Raw genomic sequence first — 21447 nt, 5'->3', positions numbered from 1 at the left:
GTGTTAATGCTGAATAATTTAGTAACAATTCCCTGGACACTTGGAAACTGAGGTGTGGTGGATAATATCACAGAGGCTCCAGAGGGGGGATCTATAATTTACTGAGCTCTCTGCAGCGACTTCTCCGATGCCTCTAGCAACTCCAAGTCTTTTTCTAAATGGATGTGTCTCTTTTTTTCCAGTTGGTATCATGTGACCTTCTCCTGTACAGTCATGGTCATGTCCTTTGCTGCTGGAGTACTCTGGCCACTCATGCCTTTAGTAGATTCTCTGAGGAAAAGTAATTTGGCGAAGGAACACACGTGGCTATTAAAAACAACTAAACCCAGTAACTCCTCAAAGCCAGTCCGACTCTCTAGCCACTCAAAGGCTTTATTTAGAATGTGGCAGGGTTATTTATAGTGGAGTTTTCTTTGCTTTTATTTTATTTTTTTTTATGTGCTTCTGGGAACCTACAGGTATAAGTGAATTTCTCATTGCAGTTTGCCTTTTGTCTCACTGTTGTGTGTGTGTGCGTGTGTGTATGTGTCCTATTATTTCTCTCTTAGAGCAGTGTTTTGGCAGAACTCATCCTCTGATTATGTCCCTGCCTTTGCAGGGACATTTATAATCAGCCCTGTGAGGTGTTTTCAGAAATCATTAGCCATTTGCAATGGCGGGCCCTATTGATCACAGCCACTGTTTCTCTTGTCTTCTCTGCTTTTCCTGTCATGAGACTCATACTGTAAAGATCTTAATTTTTGTTTTCTCTTTGTGTGTGTGTTTTCTATAGCTGAAACCATGGTCCACACACCAACTAGACCTTGCGGAATGCATTTCAATGTGCCCAGCTTTTCTTTCATTCCACAAGTTGGGGGAAAGTCGCAAACAGAAAGAAGCTGAGAGACCAAATAGTAAACACGGAGGCATACCCACCCTCACCTCCCACCTCAAATGCACAAATACAGAAAGAGATGATGAAATGGGGTCAAAGAGACACAAACGATGGGCCTGAGCAGCAAATAGAGTACAAGACAAAAATCCTGAATTACAGAGAGAAAGTCACGTTACAAATGATACAATGTAAGAAAGGAGCCTTGACACAGAAAACATGGAAACTGAGAAACCTTCATAGAAGCACAGAATTTAAAAAGATACAGAGGAGCAGAAACAGTGAGAGAAAAAAATGAGAGTGACAATGAAGAGAGAAAAAGCAAACAGAAAGCCATATGGAGTGGATTTGGGGTCCACTGAGAGATTTTCACTAGGCCCAAACTAATTTTTTTTTAGCCCCTGGACAGATGGGCTTATACATACTTTTATGGCATTTCTGATCACACAGGTCTGCTTTTTTTTTTTGCAAAGAAGTGCATTTGATTCTGACACATGGCATTTGCTGAATAACTGTGGCTGGCAAGACTAGGCATGAAGTCAGAACAATTTGAGTGAACCAACAAACATGATGATCTTCCCTTTTTCTAAATTTTTCTAGACACATTTTTGCTTTTAAAGTTATGTACTTCTCTAGCAATTGGTGCTAGAAACTAAATCATGTCCGTTTTACATTGAATCAGATGCAGAGTGTAATACTTGAGTACTGAATCTTTAAATGAATTCATCACCTGATTCATACTGATGTTCCATAGAACTAACTTACTAAAGAGGTGGGAAAGCGAGAAAGGGTTATGGGTAAGCTCTTGGAGAATTTGCATCCACTAAAACTGTCTAAAATTACCGAATGGGCTTTTGAAATGTTGGGAGAAAAAACATTTTATTGGAGTTTATATTTCTAGTATAGAAACAATTTAATTTGTACAATTAACATCAAATAATCTAAAATGGCCATAGAGAAGGCTGGGGTTGTTTTATTTATTTGTTTGTTTGTTTATTTTTATTGTAATTTACAAACATATTTGAATATATATGGCTTAAGGAAGAGTAGGCAAGGTGGAAACTGAAGAATATGTATAGGTGGGACTGAGGGAACTAACACTTCCTAAGTACCTACAACCTTATTTAGCCTTCACTTGAACTGTGATACAGGGCTATTAACATCACCCGCATGTCCCCTTAACAGACAATGAAACTGAGAATCAGGGAGATTTAGTCACTGTCCCAGAATGGCCAGTAAGGTGGGGAATAGGGACTGGAGTGCAGAACTAGCTGGCTTTAGAACCCGGGCTTCTTTCCGCCCGTGTTACACTGCCCCTCTCTCATTTTACTTGGCTCTTCCTTATGTCTCTTTGCCCATGAATATGTTCTTATGAAATACAAGGACACGTCCTTGTGTTTACACAACACGATTTGCTCTTCCAAATATTTCTTTCATTCATTTCAACAACCCAGGGTGCTAAGCAGGATAACTGAGATGATATTAGACCCATATGGGAAGCCAGGCTTTCTGACACCGTGTTTTCTCTAAGGAGCATACTGCCCACCTGTGTCCTCTGCGAATCCCTCGGCATTGCCCAAAGTAGAGTTTCCCTCTGCGATGACTCCTCTTCATAAGAAGTGTGTTGACATTGCTGCCTCAGTTCTAGGTCGCACTACAGAGCAGGCCTCTTAAGGCATGGATTGCTTAACCTTGCAACATGGCATTGTCTTGAGGTAGAAAAGGCCTGGATGAAATTATCTATTAAGTAGACCATCCAATCACGTGGTTTCTGTGGTCTCTCGAATCTAGAGACTACACAATTTCCCTACTAACAACGACAGGTGCAGACTGAGAACTTATATTAATAATGGACATCCTCCCAGAGGGTGATATTGAATGAAGCTTTCAAGAGCCTGCCCCTGCCTTGTGACCACTTGCTTCACATTGTCCAAGACTCTGTTCCTTAATGTAGCCTAGCACTCCAAGTTCTGGGTGATGCACAGTCCAGGCCAAGAAACCCCAAGTGCAAGAATGTTGGAAAATTCCTTTGTTAGAGTTGGAGGCAGGCCTTTGCACTTGAATGTTTCTATAGGAGTAGTCACCGGGCTTGGGTCTGGGTGGGAAACAGTGGAGCAGTTCTGTGTCACTTGGCATTGCAAACCCTGAGAGACAATTTCATCCTGTGACCTGGCAGAGAAGCTTTGCTGCGTTTGCAGAGGAAATTCTCAGGCCTGGGAACTGCTCCCTGAGATGTGCTAGGGAAGTCAAAGTCTGTGTTGGAGGCTCTTCTCTCCTGAGAGAACGTTTGAGGTAGATGAAGAAAGGATGCCTTCTTTGGAATTGGAGACTTCGAAGAGTCTTTGCAAATGCAGAATCCTTTTGGAAACTCCACAAGGTTCTGGCTTTTTCTTTTAGATTTTATAAAAGTGTCAGCACAAGGAAAACTTTTCTAACTCATCAAGTAAGGGGTTGAGACTTTGTTCTCCCTCCCCTGAAGACTAAGCATTAACGTGCTGAATACAGATTTTCCCTTGGGTGACGTGCTAAATACAGATTTTCCCTTGGATGGCAGGTCTTGCCAAGCTGTAGACCACCCCTATAGCAAACGTTGGTCAGATGGACTACTTTCCTTTGAGAAAGTAGGAGTAAATCATATAGGAGTAAATACATCTCCCTGAAAAAAATACCGCCAGGCATTGAAAAGTGTTCTTGGCATATGGATACAGAATTGCCATCATCATAATAACAATTGTAATGAAATATTAAATCTATAACACCTGGTAAGGAGGTTGGGTAAAAGGAACATTATTAAAATATACTTCATAAAAGCTATTATGTTGCAGTAACTTAGTGGTATCCACTAGCTATTTTCATTTGTACAAAATTTTGAAATGGCTTGAACTTCAAGTTTTTGACAGGTAAAAAAAATCTGTAATTTGAAGTACTCATTGAAGTAGAACGTAATTCATTGACACATTTTATAAATATTGAAGGAAACTTTAGATTCATAATTATTTAAGCATTTTATACCCCTTCCACACACACATGACTGAAACCCATATCTAGTCAGTTATTAACTCTCCTACTAATGGATAATTATTGCGATGAACATTTCTGATAAATTTCTTTTTAGATACAATGATGGTTAAATCCGTTTTCTGAGATAAATTGTGTTATCTTCTACATTAACTTAAGATTTGTATTGACTTTTGTTTTTATGAAAATGAGATATTTTACAAGAAGTTCATCTCTAGACTAGACAGTATCACAGGTATGACAATTTCCGTTCTGTAGACCTCTTTTGAGAAATACAGGAAATCTCTGATTGCTGTTAATAATAAAACTAATGGCTAACATTTGAACACTCTTATGCTAGCACTACGATGAACACATGGCATATCTAATTTAATGCTCACAAAATCCACAGGAGGTACATGCTAATATATTTCAATTTGTAGACATAAACAGATTTAATGAGGTTCTCTCATTTGCCGAAGTTCAGCTAGCTGAAAATTGCTGAATCAGATCTTAAACATCAATATATTTGCCATTAAATTTTGCCCTTAAACTTTCCTGATATATAGTCGCTCATAAAAAAGTTGAAGTTGATGAGTAAAGTATTTACATTATATTGATTTATCAAACACGCATGCACGTGCGCGCGCGCACACACACACACACACACACACAGAATTTAGAAACTAGAGTGACTTTCCACAGACTTATTTACTTTTTACTTTCAAAATCAATACAATTGATTAACTTGTTATTCTGAAGTGTTGACAAATTATTGGATAAAGTAGATCGATATATTTATTCAGCAGTATTTATTGAGGACATACTATGTACCAGGGCCTTTGCTGAGATTATTAAGACACAGGCAAGGACTCTGGATGTCATAAACACCGTGAAGAAACAAGGTAGAAATATGCAACAGTGGGGTGGTATTTACTCTTTAAAATAAATTTACCTATTTCTTTAAAAACCATATCCACATATCTTCCTAGCAACAACATTGCTACCGGTCTACCTGCGTTACCCAGATTTCACATCACCCTTGGAATAGAATTAACAATAAACCCAGCTTGAAACAGGAAGGATTTCTCTCCTCGTGACTCTTAACAGAGCACATAGCTTGAAGCTAGTACAACTTTCTAGGCAGGAAGAGAGCGGATCACTATGTAAATCATTATCACTGACAAGTTGAGCCTGCAGTCAATAGCAGAAGGTATAGTTTGTGTGTTTACCTCAGGCTATTTGTCTCCATGGGGTAACTTTTGAAAAGAAATACAGCAGGTTGATATTCACGCACATCTACACACACACACTCACAGAGTATTATGCTCATGTCACAGTGGATTTAACTGAATTTCAAGGCTTCAGTTATCCTCTGGACTGTTGATATCCATCTCTCCATCCTAACCCAGAAATCTCAAGTCGACAGGAAGTGAAATTTCCATCCAGAATGTGTTGTTATTTGATAAGCTATAAGTATATTTATTAAACACAGTAAACATATGGGGGCGGGGGCCGGATTATCTGAGTTTATCTTCTCCATTTAGGAAGTCAAATGTGGTGTTCTAGTCTAAATTTCTGTTTCATCTGAGTCATTCTTCTAAATTTCAAAACTGTACATATAATTCTCCTGCATGTAAAATTTCTGTGTTTATTCATTTCCTATGTCAAGGACTCCAAAATTCCTCCCTAGGCTCAGAGAGCAGCAGTTACCATTATGTGACCTGGAGAGAGTCATTTAACCCTCCAGAGTTGTTGAAACATTAAATGAGTGGGTAGGAAATAGATAGTACTTAGAAGAGTGCATAGTAGTGCTATGCAATTGTTAACTATAATAATGATGATAAAAATAATTATTATTCATCAACAAATAACTGTTGCCCCAGTTACTACCAGAATTACTACCATTGCTACTAGAGACACTATGGAATTTGTGTCTACAAATAATACTAGTGAAAAAAATAGGTTAACTTTTCTCAGCGACCATGTGAAAAACTAAGCACCAAAGAGGTTCAACTCAGATTTCAGCCAAAGGCTTTCTCTCTTCTCTGTATCATGACGTCTGCTGCGACTTCTTTCTATTCAGTCTCTGGCACATTGTGGGTATGTGGTAAATGTTTGTTAGTTGAGATATCTGTGTATAATTTTTTGTTAGAATTTATAAAACCTCCTAGCACTAGTGGGTGCTAAATGAATGCATGTTCTCGTTTCTTCTAGCTTTCGCTCACATTTTGAAAACCAGTCTACCCTGAAAAAGTGTAGCATGAGCTATCTTAAGCCATGTGTTTCCAGGATAAGGAAGAGATTCATTATGAATATTTTTTTCTGAAGGAATATTTAACTCACGTCCTTACAGTATCCCAGTGAGCACAATACGAACATCAGAAACATATGCAAAGTTATATGTAAGTATGTTACCTTTTCCAGGTTTCTTTAAACTCATAATCACTGCCTGGCACTTTATACATATTATCTCATTTAACTCTTATAATAAATCTAAAAGTTGGTTGTTATTATCGCAATCATAATGAGAAACTGGTAGACTCCAAGAGGTTAGGTAAATTTTCCAATGAATCATTAGAATAATAGATCTAGTTCTAGACCTAGATCTCTTGATGCTCATCTATATGGCGCCAAAGTTTTGTTTCATTCATCATGCTGCCTGAGGAGTAGCCTATAACTTCCATGATATGTCCATGACCCTTTTACTCTGAGAAGTTTCTGCTTCCATCTTAATAGCTCTAGTCTCCAAAAGATGTGATAACCCAGCAAAATTGTGGTGGAGTTGTGTTTCAGACCCACATTCACATGACTGTGAAAAGTTGTGCAACCTCTCTGAGCTCAGTTTTTTTCATCTGTAAAATACTTGGTCATTTTACACTTGGCATTGAATGATAGAACATAGGAGAAGAACTTAGCACAGGATCTTTCATAAGTTAGGCACTCAGTAAATGGAAGCTGCTCTTTTTATTTTTCTTACTCTTTGGATTATTGCTAATAATCAGATCATGTAGAGGCACCACTAATCATTAAGATTTTCATCTTCCTCAGGCTGTGTATTGGTTCTGTTTGCTAATGAGACTCTTGTATTAAACTGAACTTACCTGCTTTGTCACGCCCCCGTGTCTTTTAGGTTCCACATAATATTTACTTTCCATCTGATTTCTAAGAACAGATCATTTTCCCCCTTTTGGTTATTGATTGCATTCAATCTTTTGACACATGAATCATTAGAATAATAGATCTAGTTCTAGAGAAAAGTCTTCATAACCAGAAACTCAGCTTTGTTCCTAAGGTCAGATAGGTGACAAGAAGAAGCAGAGACTTGAATATCTTTTCCAGGTGACAGATAGCTTCTCTGTGTGTGGCAATGCTACTAACCATTCCAGATATCCTTTGACATAAGCTAAGGTTTGGTATCTCAGCATTCTCAGTCATGTCAAACAGAAGATGAGCATTATTCATTTATTCACAAGCTCAGAAGAAGCAAGAAAAGGCTCCATTGAAGCTCATATCGGCTTCCTCTCTGTGTAGGTACAAGGAGGCTGGCTGAACACAGCATGGTAGGTTAGAAAGTCTTAGATTTATAGCCTTGAATTAAAATACGGATTTTGCCATTGTATTAGTCAAGGTTATTCAGAGAAATAGAACCATTAAGAAACGTAAAGACACATGGAAAGAGGGATTGGCTCATGTAATTATAAAGGCTAAGAAGTCCCATGATCTGCCATCTATAAGCTGGAGGCCCAGGAAAGCCAGCAATGTAATTCCAGTCCAAGCCTCAAGGCCTGAGAACAAGGGACTCAATGGTATAAGTCTTTGTTTGAGTCCTAAGGCCCCAGAACCAGGAGCACTCATGTCCAAGGGCAGGAGAAGATAGATATCCCAGCTTAAGCAGAGAGCAGATTCACGCTTTCTACACCTTTTCGTTCTGTTCCAGCCTCAGTGGATTGAATGATCCCCCCCTGCCTCAGTGAGGGCCATTTTCTTTACTCAGTCTACTAATTCAAAAGCTAATTGCTTCCAGAAACGTTTTCACAGACACACCCAGAAATAACATTTTATTATCTATTTGGGCATTTCTTAGCCCAGTCAAGTTGACACTTAAAATTAACTATTATAGCTACCAAATAGCCAGGTGTTCTTAACGCAAATAACCTGATCTGTTTGAACCTCAGCTTACTCATCTGTCAAATGAAGAAAATGTCACCTTGTGGAAATTTGATGAACACCTTTAGTTATTTGCCACAGAAGGCCATGTTTTATTATGATATAATTTCAACCTTACAGAAAAGTTAGAAGACTAATACAGGATTCTCCCCATATTCACCAGTTGTTTACATTTTGATCCATTTGTATTAACAGTTGCTAGCCATCTATGCATATTATATATTCTGAATCATTTGGGAACAAGTTTGAGATATTTTCTACATTACCTCAAAACTCTTCAGTGTTTTTCCTGACCACAGGATACTTATCATAATCAAGAAATATAACATTGACACAATTCTGTTATCCCATCTATAACTGTGTAAAATTTTGTCAGCTGTCCCACTGATGCCCTACATAGACGTTTATAGTTCTTGGCCCAGGTCAAGATGGCATACTGTGTTCAGTTGTTATATCTTCTTAGTTTCCTTTGATCTGGAACAATTTTTAAATCTTTCTTGAAACTTATATTTTTGAAGATTACAGCCTAGTTATTTTACAGCATGTTCTTCAATGTCTGCATCTGATTTTCCCATGTGAATACATATTAAGCTTTTTTTGGATGAAAAACATGTAGAAGTGATGTTGTGTTCTCTGTGCATCTTATCATGAGATTTGTAATGTTGATTTGTCCCAATGTTGGTAATTTGTGGGGAGATACTGTGCGAAATGTTATCTCTCATCAGACTTTCATCTAGTGGTTTTAGTATTAGTTAGTGATTTTGTATATCTGTTATCTTTTCCATAATTATTAATTGGCATTCTACTCCAAGGAAGTTCATGAGTATTTGAAACTGTTCTCTGTTAGAAGTAAAAACACAGTAGGAGCAAGAGGAAATATACAGAGTATAATAGTTAGTGTACAGTCCTTAAGTGCCTAGATAAATAACCGGTACATGGGTATCTGACAAATTATTTGATGGCACAATACAAGCAAAGCCTCAGAGAAATATGCATTATGTTCTCATTACAATAGGATGTCTTAATTTTTACTCCAGACAGTGCACTTTAAGGCAGGATTGTGGAATAATCAGGGAATCCCTGATAATCAATCAAGTCATCTCTAGGAGACTCTAGATTGATGAAGGAATGAGATTCAATTTCACATTAGAATTATGAACTCTTTTTAGAAAAATCTAGAGCTCGAGAACAAAGAGACTAGCAAATCAGAGAAGGGTTATTTAAAAAAAGTAAAACTGTATGGTCACAAAATATTTGAAGAGTATTAACTTCATATATGAAAAAAACAAAGTGAAGGTTAAACTACCTAACGTTTCAGGATTGTTACCATTGTAGACCCCATATGGGATCTAATAAACTACCCTCATTGCCATTATATAATCCAATTTGTCTTTTAAAAATTATTTTATAAATTAAATTACAATCATATCATGGGTTTAGGTTAAAAATGTCCCTACTTCTTGTTGATCATCTTATCTAGGTCTGCGTTTGTGGGAAATTTTCCGATTTTAGAACGAAAGCTGCTACAGCTTTAGGAAATATTAATATTATATTACTTTGTATATCCCCAAGTAAAACCCATTGTAGATAAGCATTCTTAAATGGGCTCTCTTATGTCTCCCAGGAATGTATAAATGCTCTTTTAAGAAGGGAAAATGCTAGAGCATGCCTTTGCTTCACCTGGGGCAGGTTGACAAGAATCTTTATGTGCAGTCATTTGCTGACAAAGGCAAAATGTGCCCCGTATTCAGTGTTTGCCACTCCCTTCTATGGCTGAGAAGAACTGTGTGGTTCAATTAGAAACCATGATTCTTCCATCCTGGGTTCAACCTCAGGCCTGATGATGTTATTTTTATCTCTGCTTCCGGGAACTGGGTTGGATGATATGTCAGGTCCCTTCTAGCTCAGATATTCAAAACTAAGAAATAAAGAACACACTAGTAAACATTTCCACAGGCCTTGAGTTTTGATGAATTTATCTGCAAGGATGGATTAGGTTTATTTTTCCTTGTCTCCGGGCGAAGGAGACATATGTCTTGAAAGCCGTCAGGCTGGACTGTCTTTTCAGCATGATTTAAGAACACAGGGAACTTTCACATAAGCTTAGGATCAGTATAAGCCATCTGAAGATTTCATGAATTCGTTTTGGAGGGTAAGGGGTTGAGAGGACCAAGTGTGGATGGATTATATCCACTGAGTTGGCCAGGTGAGAGGAGAGCTTGTGAGACTGCAAACACTTTTTCCTCCACCATTCTTTTTCATACTTATCTGTTAATTTGGACTGAACAAGGATGAGAAACATATTATTAAGTATGATTGTAGGCACTCGGTCAGCCTCGTAGAAGCTGTTCTGTTTCAATTTGTCCAAATGAAGAATGAGACATAGAAAAGGTAAGAGGAAAATCAAACAGGCCTGCTCCCAGTAGAAGCCCATCTTTATTCTTAGAATTAGATGATCGTTTGTGGGAAAGCATTAGTTGCTTTCAATAACCTCTAAAACTGTTGTTTTGTGTAGTTGTTTTGTTTCCTGTTCCTTCTTTATTATGGCTATAGGTAGGTTCGATCCTGGGACATGATGTCATTCGTAATCATCTATCACAAGTACTTTCTATGACTTATAGAGGAGAACGTATTCTTTGTATGAATAGTAAGCTGATTCCCCCTTTAATAAAACTTTACCCACAAGCGCCTTGGCTAGGATCAAGAAAACTAGCATGATTTCACACAGGTAATCACCTTTTTTGAAACTTGGTTTATTTTTCTTAATCTCCCTGGCACCTAGAGTTAACCTTTAGATAGATCTGTTTGCTGAAAGTAAGTATTGTGGGACACAATTACAACTTCAATAAGATTGGAGAAGGATATAGGGAGGAGTGGTGACATTCTGCTGCTTTTCCCAATGGGTGGTTTCAGTGTGAGGAGCAAAATTGATCATGGTGGGATAGATGAGGTGAAAAAAGAATTGAGAAACATACTCTGACACAGTGGTTCTGAAAGTTTAGTGAGCATCAGAATCATATAGGGCTTATTAAAACTGGATGGTGGGCCCCACCTTCAGCGTTTCTGATCTGGTACCTCTGAGGTAGGACATGAGAAATTTGCATTTCTGACAAATGCCCATGTGATGCTGATGGTGCTGGTCGGGGGACCACTTTTGGTACCAGTTCTATAATATAACCCTAAAAGAGATTTATTTCAGTAGCTCTTTTCTCTGGTAGGGAGACCATTGGCTTATGGCCATAAAGCTTTTTACATTTGGTTAGTCATTCGATGAATTTTCCTTAACCTATAATAGGTAAATTATATGCTATGCCTATGGATATAGTGATTAATAAGTCACAGTATTTTTTATTCCAGGAAATTGGTAGTCAACTAGGGCAGACACTCAAGGAAATCTACGATCTCAATGCAGTGTAATAAACAATCTAATGGAAGTTAATAATGGTTGCTAGGGAGACATGGGAGCCGTGCCGGACTCAATTTGTACCTGGGGCCTATAGTTAGGGTATGCTTCTTGAGATCAGAAATCTAAAATGAGCTTAGAGCACCATATAGGATTTATTCGACTGAGGGGCAATTTTACAAGCAGCAAGGATAGGGTTGAAGGCACGAATGAGCGGAATGACAGTGCAATTTGAAAACAGTGAACGGTTCACAGAAAATGTAATACCACTGAGGCATTTTTTTCCTCCAATGCTTAATCACCATTCACTTCCCAGCCATGAGTTTTGCCTGGTATTCTTTGGGGTTTGTACTTTATCATGATTATGTGATCAAGTTGGGGTGGAGTGAAGTCAGACATTGGAGAGTTTAAGCAAAGGAGTAATGAAATTAGATTTCCATTATTTATGTTTAAATAAGTTATTACGCATCCATTGTCTGGAGTACTATGCAGCTGTGAAAAAGATGAGCCAGTACCATATATGTTATGGACTGCTGTCTAAAATAAGATACAGGGTAATGTATCATTTGCGCACAGAGTAGAATAAATGTAGTATCTACACTCGCATATTCTTGTGTGTGCTTTAAATATTTGTTTGCTTTTGGACACGTGTACATGCACAGATATGCACAATAGACCTTGATAGTAGTTGACTCTAAAGAAAAGAATTAGAGGACAGGGGTCTGTGTTGGGAAGGGGAGTTTAAGCTTTGCATGCTTTTGGTACTATTTGACATTTTTAAAGACACACTCATATTTAATATTTGGTATTATCATGTATATTTACTACTACTAACTATTTAAACATTTTAGAATAAAAATATTACAGTTATAAACATTTAAAAATGGCATTCTAAGGGGGAAGATGTTGTGAGGAAGGGCAGTTTTCTCCTCTTTCAGTTAACGTGTTGAGGAGTGTTTAAAGTTAGAAATAAGGGGAAAGGAGGAAATTGATCTGAGAGAGTATAAAACCCAAGTGTTACCTGGCGTCACTGTATATCTCTAAAAGTTTATCTTTGAACCTTGTATATGTACATTAAAAAAAGAAATCTGTCTTTCCTACCGGAAGGTAAGCTAATTGAGGAGAAGGGATTTATTATTTTTCTTCACTGCTATATGCCCAGGACTTCCTAGAAAAGTTCTCAGTAAATATTGTTAGATGAATGAGCTTTAATTCCTTGTCTCTGTTCAATTTTTATTCTCCAAATCACATATTGAAGATATTCCCCACTCACTTTAGTATAGAGCCCAAGACTGAGTATATTTCTATTGCAGAGCCACAAATGGCATCTATTCCCTTATCTTTTATCTCCTGCAAAGTCAACTCACGCACGAAAGGCTTAGCATATATTTTGCTGGAAGCAAGTGGATCCAGCAAAGCTACAAGCAGGGATTCATTCAATATATTGACTGGCCAGCAAGTTAGAAAAGGAAAACATTAGACACCCTGTTGTCTCTTAAGAGTATCTTGCTTCTCCAAAATAGTAGATAAATTGGAATTACCAGTGTTCAGAATCAGACAGGAAGTGGAGAGAAAGGAGAGAGAGAGGAGAGAGAGAGAGAGAGAGAGAGAGAGAGAGAGAGAGAGAGAGAGAGAGAGAGAGAGAGAGAGAGAAAAGAAAGAAAGAAAAGAAAGAACAAGAAGAGAGAGAGGTAGAGAGGAAGGAGGGAAGGAGGGAAGGGGAAGGGGAAGAAAGAAGGAAGGAAGATAGACCTAGATAGATCATGGATAACTCCCATGTTTCCTGATTTAGGTAAAAGTTTGAAAGGGCTTAAGCACCACTTTCGTCTCTAACTTATGTTACTTTGAGCAAAACTCTTCTCTCAGAAACTCTATCATACTCACCTGCAAAATAGATGACGCTATATCCTCCATCTGCCTCCAAATGTTGTTTTAAGTACCAAGTACAGTGAAGTATGTGAAAGTATTTTGTAAACTTCCCCAGTGCTACAGAAATTTTAAGTCATGTTATTGCCTGTCTAAATTGAGTCTTTTCACATTTGCATTGGGTGTTAAGCGCAACTAGAAGGTTATGATCGCTTATATTCCTGCTTCTCTGAGTTTCTCTGAGGAAATGAGAGCAGAAGTTCACAGAAAGGAAAATCTGTAGCACAGACGGACTGCACAAAAGTGGCTCACCCTCCGCCTGGCAGATGGCAGCGCCTTAATAGGTGTGTGTTTCCTTCCCTTCCGCCCCCACTTACCCAAAGCGACTCGGGGATGCTAACTCGGGCAGTTTGTCAAGAGCTGGATTTGTGAGCTCGCCAAGTCGGTTTAGGGTATGCATATATAATTTTTATCTGAGTATTGTTAGTGAAGACATATTGTTAGCGAAGTCACGAGAATAAAGAGTACAGTCCTGACTCTATTTGAGATTATTCAGCTAACGTGCACCTTTACACGTGACTCCCTCAGCTTTTCCTTTCTGTAAAATGGGAATACCTTCCACTTTATCGGGATGTTAAGAGGATTTGAGCTAAAATATGTGAATTAATGTTAAAGGATCTAGGTTATAATAGGTAAATTAATAAACAATATATATCATTAGTTTTTTAGTGGCCTTTTCCTAATCTGTTATAATAATATCTAGCAATTACACCCATTCAGTAAGAATTTAATGGTGACTAATACACTGTGGCAAACAGTGTTAACTCTGTTAACCATCAAATTTGTGTTTCTTTACCTACAAAATGGGAAGATAGTAGTGCTTATCAGTTAATCTTCTGATAAAGAGACTGTATACACTGCTCATAGTTAAAGATCCAGTATTTTGAGGTACAGGGACTGGACCTATTCTTTTCATCTCTGTAGGTAGCTGGCTTCTAACTAGCACGTGCTAGTAACATTTCTAAGGTCATTAGCAGAAGAATACAGAAGCCTGCGTTCTGGGTTATCCCCAAGACGAACTGCATTGCCTTGGACGAAGCATATAATACCATAGGATTCTAAGTTTAACAAAGACAGCAAAGAAAAGTACGCTCCTAGCAGAATCTCAAAGGATTATGGGAAGGACTTAATTAATGTTTATAGAGTGCTTATTTGTATGAACAGGAATATAAAAGAAGGAATAGAAACAAGCACATGCTTTTCATTCCCTGGGCTCTAATGCAATTCAGTACAGTTAATTTATTTCATCAGCTCCCTGATCAATCATAGGAGCTAAGGATGGCAGTGTGAGCACAGTACTGATTTGTAGCTGCAGGAACTGGGGCTTTGGCTACACAAGCCCATCTTTGAAAAGGATGTTCCAGGCGATTTGAGATGGGGCCCTTGGCACTGGTTTTATCTCCGGATGTGTATATTGCTCTCCCAGGGCCCAGATGCTCTGCTTTCTTTAAGGCATGGAGTGGAAGTTGCTGTGAATCTCAACATTTCCCCAATCTCGGGAGTTGACCATTCCATCGAAGCTGCCTGCCGCAACTCTAGCATCAGCACTTTGCCCCTAACCAGCCTGCCTGTGTGGGGAAACTCATTTCAATCAATCACGGTATCGATTTATCTGGAATATTTTGAAACGCTCCCTTTGTCTAAAAATAACAATGCATCAATAGCACGTAGCCACCCTTGCCAAAAGAGTACAGATGTGTGAAATTAGAGTTTCAGCATCCCTTTTATGTTTCTTCCATTTTATCATTCTCCATCTGATTTGGGGTGTTAGAACTGGACTATAAGCCAATTCACTTTCAAGAGTTTGCAGAAATCTGCAGTTACTTGCAGGTCTCACATAATCAAAGCAACGTTATCTGTGAGCCCAAATACAGACCAAAGCAAAATTGCTAGAGTGTTTTAGAAGCTCTATCCAAGTCTTATCTATACCCTGATCCTTTTATTCTTTTTCTTGCCCGAAAAAGTCAATTACTTCTGGAATGAAATTATATCGATGTAGTGATCTCATGTGTGAATATTACTGGCCTCAGCAGCTTTCTTTGTCACTAGTCAGCCTAAAATTGGAATTTCCTGGATAATTTCACAATTTTAAAGGGGTTCGAGCCACAACATTAAAAACTGCCAACAGATCATTGAATGTAGGGCAGCCGTCTGCATGTCTCCTGCTCAAGCTGTGTGTACACTCCAGAAACCACGTCTAAGGGACCTGCAGTTGGCATTGATCTCGGTCGGCACCACTTACTGTTGTGTGGGTGTCTTCCAGCAAGGAAAGTGGAAATAATTGCCAATGATCAGGGAAACTGAACTACACCAAGTTACTTGGCCTTTACTGATACCGAGCGGTTGATGGGTGATGCCGCAACAAGGCTTTCAATGTCCAATGCCTGATTGGACATAGATTTGATGATGCTGTTGTCCAATCTGATATGAAACATTGGCCCTTTGTGGTGGTGAATGATGGGTGCAGGCCCAAGGTCCAGATAGCATATAAGAGAGACACAAAAGTTTCTATTTAGAGGAAGTGTTGTCTGTGGTTTTGACAAAGATGAAGCCTACCTTGGGAAGACTGTTCCAATGCTGTCATCATAGTACCTGCTTACTTCTGTGACTCTCAGCATCAGTCTACCAAAAGTGCTGGAACTATTGATGGCCTCAATGTACTTAGAATCATCAATGAGCCAATTGCCACTGCTGTTGCTTACAGCTTAGACCAAGAAGTTGGAGCTGAGAGAAAGGTGCTGATCGATGACTTGAGAGGCGGCACTTTCGATATGTCAATTCTCACAATCGAAGATGGATTCTATGGCTGGGGATACTCACTTAGGTGGAGAAGATGTTGACAACCGAATGATCAACCGTTTTATTGCAGAGTTCAAGTGCAAGCATAAGAAGGACATCAGGGAGAAGAAGAGGGCTGTCTATCACCTCTGTACTGCTTGTGAACATGCGAGCATAGTCTGTCTTCCAATACCCAGGCCAGTATTGAGGTTGATTTGCTCTATGAAGAAATCAACTGCTATACCTCTGTTACCCGTGCCCAATTTGAAGAATTGAATGCTGACCTTTTCTATGGCACCCTGGACTCAGTAGCGAAAGCCCTTTGGAATGCCTAGCTTGACAAGTCCCAGATCCATGATATTGTCCTGGTAGGTGGTTCTACCCATATGTCCATGATTCAGAAACTCCTACCAAACTTCTTTAATGGAAGAGAGTTTAATAAGAGTCACCTCTGATGAGAATGTCGCATATGGTGCCGCCATCCAGGCAGCCATCCTAGCTAGAGACAAATCTGAAATGTTCAAGATTTGCTGCTGTTGGATGTCCCTCTTTCCTTTGGCATTGAACCGCTGGCAGAGTCATGATTGTCCTCACCAAGCGCACTAATACCAGTTCTTTCCTACCAAGCAGACACAGACCTTCACTACCTACTGACAACCAGCCTGGGTGTTCACTCATGTTTAAGAAGGAAAGCGGGCCATGACCAGGGATAACAACCTGTGCAGCCACCCTGAACTCACAGGCGTAACTCCTGCACCTTGTGCTGCTCCCCGGATTGAAGGCACTTTTGATACTGACACCAGTGGCATCCTCAATGTCTCTGCTGTGGCTAAGAGTACAGGGAAAGAGATCAAGGTTCCCATCACTAATGACAAGGGTTGTCTCAGCAAGAAAGACATTGAGTGCATGGTCCAGGATGCTGAGACGTACAAAGCTGAAGACGAGAAGCAGCGAGACAAGGTGTCTTCTAAGCTTTCACTTGAATTCTATGTATTCCACATGAAAGCAGCTGTTGAAGATGAATACCTTCAAGGCAAGATCAATGATGAGGACAAACATAAGATTCTTGACAAGCACAATGAAATCATCAACTGGTTTGATAAGAACCAGACTGCACAGAAGGAAAAAATTGAACATCGGCAGAAAGAGCTGGAAAAAGTTTGCAACCCCCTCATTACCAAGCTGGACCAGAGCACAGGAGGCATGCCGGGAGGAATGCCCAGGGGCTTCCTGGAGGTGGAGCCCTTCCTCCTGGGGGTGCCTCTTCTGGGCTCACCATTAAAGAGGTTGATTAAAGCCAATCTTGAGCAAAAATTTATCATCATTCCACACAAAAGTATGGAAGAACCTAAATTTATAGCAAATTCTTTGGCAGTTTTAAAGTTGAGCTGCTATATAGTGAATAACTCGGAATCCTTTATCCTTGAATATGGAATGTGTGCTTGGGGAAAGGATGTAACAATAAACTTTATAAGCACTGTGTTACGAAGTGGAAAACACAATGTCTTAAACCATTTAAAATTGGCATTAAAGAAAAAAAGAAAGGAGAAAGAAAAGAAGAACAAAAAAAGAAAGAAAAAAAGAAAGAAAGAAAGAAAGAAGAAAGGAAAGGAAAGGAAGGAAGAAAGGAAAGGAAGAAAGGAAGGAAGGAAGGAAGGAAGGAAGGAAAAGGAGAAAAGGAAAGAAGAAGAAGGAAGGAAGGAAGGAAAGGGAGGGAGGAAGGAGGGAAGGGAAGGTACCAAAAAAAAAAGCAAATGGCTGACGGACTTTGTATATATGTGGTTAATAACGGAATATTTTGCGGCTTTATCAAACCATCCCAAACTCAAAACTTCCATTTACTATTACAATAAACCTATAAACTTGTTCTATGCATGCTATATAATTCACTCTTTTATTTATTTGAATAGAGGGGGCTCTATCATTTGAACATGCTGGTTATATAAGAAAATGTTTTTTTGTTGTTGTTGTTTTTTTTATATTTGTAGCTAATGAAGACAGGCCAGGGAAAGTAGTTAGATTGTGAGTAAATGCTACATGCTATCAGAAATGGTTTTAAACTGTTATTTAAAAAATACTTACAATTAAAATGCAGGGCTTGGTTTAAAGAGCATCTGTTTAATCAGTGATAGAAAATCACATTTTGTATGTGCCACTAGGTAGATAGTTGTCTGCAATACCAATTCTGTTCCTGACTATGGCTCTGTTCTTGTGGAGTTTTCTCTCTTTAGAAGATAATTCTTTGTGCATCCCTTAGTTACAATTTTTGGACAGATGTTACCATGCTGAGGATTGGTTGAACACTGAACAATATTGCAGACCTCCCCTGCAAAGGGATTTCAGGCTTCTCATTCACAGGGGATAGAGCAGAAATCATTAAAAAACTCCACATTTGAAAAAAAAAAAATTCCTGAAGTAAAACAAAATGTGAGTGGTCATACTAATATATTTCAAGACTCGTTGTAAAGGAATGTGCATTGTAGTACTGGGTTAGTGATAGGCCAGTAGACAATAGATCAAAGGGCCAGGAGAGAGACTGCATACACTGAAACTTGAATACAACAGAAATGGTGTTACAGGTCAGTGATGAAAGATGGATTAGTAGAGAAATAGCTCAGGAACTATTAGTTATCTATATGAAAAAATCGCTTCCTATTTTATACTATACACAAAAAAAATCAATTTCAGAAGGATAAAGACTTGAAGTATGAAAGATATAAGTTTTGAAAGGCATGTGAGACGGTATCTTTATGTCCTTTTGGTAAGGAAGCATTTATTACGTCATGAACAGGTGACGTAAACCTTAAAGAGAAAAATTAATAGTTTTTACTGCATTAAAATTAAGATTTAATTCAAATTTGCTTTAGGCTTCATAAAGTTAGAAAAAATAAATGGAAAAAGGAAAAGGTATCTGCCACATATAACTGGCAAAAAATTTTATACAACAAATACATATAGTTAATGAATAGAAGGCAAGTAAGAATTAAGCAAAAGATAAAGAAAAAGCAAATGTATTATCAAACATATTAAAAGATACTGAGCTCATTAATTATCATGTAAATTGAAAATTACAGTTAAGTAGCATTGTATACTCAACAAATTGCCAAAAATGAAAAGTTAAAGAATATCGAGCAATGAAAATGTTGAACAAAATAAGTTCTTACATGTAGTGTATGAACTCATAAAACCGTTTCATAGAGCAATTTAATATTATCTTGGAAAATAGGAAAATTGAAACTGTAGATATATTTATTACCTAACAATTTTACTCTGATGGAAATGCACTATAAACCCTCTCTTGGTCATGGGCACTAGAATTTAAGTAAAAAGTACGAATCAGTATCATTTGTAATGCTAAAATAAAATGGAAATAACCCAAATTTTAATCTAGTGTAGAATAGATAGGTTTGGCATTGTCTTACTAGAATTTGGTGAAAATGGATGAAATGTAACTGAAAGCAACAATGTGGGTGAATCTCAAAAAGAAAAACATAGTTGAGCAAAAAGCCAGTCACAGAAGTATATATTTGGTTGAACTCTAAAGAAAAGGATGGCATATAAACACAGAATTTAACTCCTGGTTAACTGTTATTGATTCATGAACATTCATTGGAATATTATTCTTTAAATTTTTACAAGTTGTATGTATATTTTGCATGAAGAGAATATATTTCACCGTAAAAATGAATATTAAAAAATAATACGTGCTTTATAAAAACGTGCTTCACTAACAGAGAAGGTCTGGGCTCACACATAAGCTAAGGGATGTTCTAGTCCAGTTTGTTGTTGCTGTTTTTTCCCCAGGCTCAGATTCAGAGTTCCTAGGACTCAAATTTCTGTCTTAGCAAATTCCTTAATTCCTATATGTGACATTAATTCCTAAATGAACCTTTATGTTCATTGACAGATAGCTAAAATTGCTAGTGTTCTATGTAGAAATAAGGATGGCCTGTGTCTACTGGCCTTTTTAAAAGCTTAGCGCCCATAAATCTATCATCTTAGGACAACTCAAAGAAGAGATCATTGGTATTATCCATCCCCTTTTTGCTGATAACGAAGGTAGAACTCAAGAGTTTAAAAATTGCCTCGTATCTCACAGCTAGTGAGTAGAGAACACTATTACTCAGGCCATGTGACTTCAGAGGAAGTGCTTCGGCTGTTACATTGTAATATCTACACATACACCTTGTGATTTTTATATAAGAAGTGAATTTGGAAATTTAGTGATGCGCATAATAATAACTCATGTTATTAAGCACTTACCATGTACCAGTCATTATTCTAGAAGATAAGGGTACAGTGACAAGAAAAAGGAGAATAAGATAATGCCTCTCTTTCTGGAAAGCCAGTGTCAGGCTCAGACAAAGGAGGGAGAGGAGAAAGAGGAGAAAGAAAAAGAAAAAAAAATGTTTATTATATTACTTTTCAATTCTTGAATCAGACATTCTTTATGCTGTCATTTCTGCCTGGAATTCCTTTCTCATCTCTGCCCCATCCCTCCCAACCTCCTCCATACACCACCACCATATTATACATCCTTTCAAAGATTCAGCTCAAAATTTATATACTTTTTGAAGACTTTCCTGGCCCCCCTTAATCTCTGAGAAGAGTGGATAGATTACTGTATTCCTACACATTATTCTAGAGCTTTATTCTTTGTACCCCGTAATGGATGATGAGTTTTGACAGCCCATGTTCAACTTTAGATTCCTACAGACCAACAAAATGGGAGCCGTGGAACTAAAAATGTAAGCCTTCTTGAGAAATATAGGTTGAGAAAAGCGATATTGAACAAGTTTTTTACAGTTATAAGAAAATGATCTGACATCCTGATAATGGCAATGTCATTGATTGCTATCACATGTTAATGGAGTAATAGTGGACATGGTACTATTGATTATACTGTGTATTCCTCATTAGACAGTTTTCCAAATTTTTTTATTTCACTGTTAAAAAAAATTATAAATCTGTTTGGTCTAGTTGCTAAGAGGCATGGTACTATTGATTATACTTTGTATTCCTCATTAGACAGTTTTCCGAATTTTTTTATTTCACTGTTAAAAAAAATTATAAATCTGTTTGGTCTAGTTGCTACGAGGCAGAAATCATAACAGCTGACACTTCTTAGTGTTTTCCATGTGTCATGTACCCTATTGAATATTTTGGAAGTATTCTCTCATTCGATCTTTGGCATAGATAGTATTGTTATCCCTACTTACTATATGGTTGAGGAGCTGAGCCACAGACAGTTGTAGTAATATGTTCAAGGTCACCTTGCTGGTAAATTGCAGAAGTTGGTTTC

At 38.0% G+C, this 21447-nt stretch overlaps 1 protein-coding gene and 1 pseudogene across 3 annotated transcripts in view; both read left to right on the top strand.

Annotated features, from left to right (window-relative positions):
- Positions 1 to 21447, top strand: part of CDH8 (cadherin 8) — a 314915-nt gene that overhangs the window by 24863 nt on the left and 268605 nt on the right. The window lies entirely within an intron of this gene.
- LOC120623011 (heat shock cognate 71 kDa protein-like) lies at positions 15699 to 17440 on the top strand (annotated as a pseudogene).

Source organism: Pteropus medius, unplaced genomic scaffold, assembly GCF_902729225.1.
Source record: "Pteropus medius unplaced genomic scaffold, Ma_sr-lr_union100, whole genome shotgun sequence".
Lineage (NCBI taxonomy): Eukaryota > Metazoa > Chordata > Mammalia > Chiroptera > Pteropodidae > Pteropus > Pteropus medius.
This window is presented reverse-complemented; position numbering and strand designations above follow the sequence as displayed.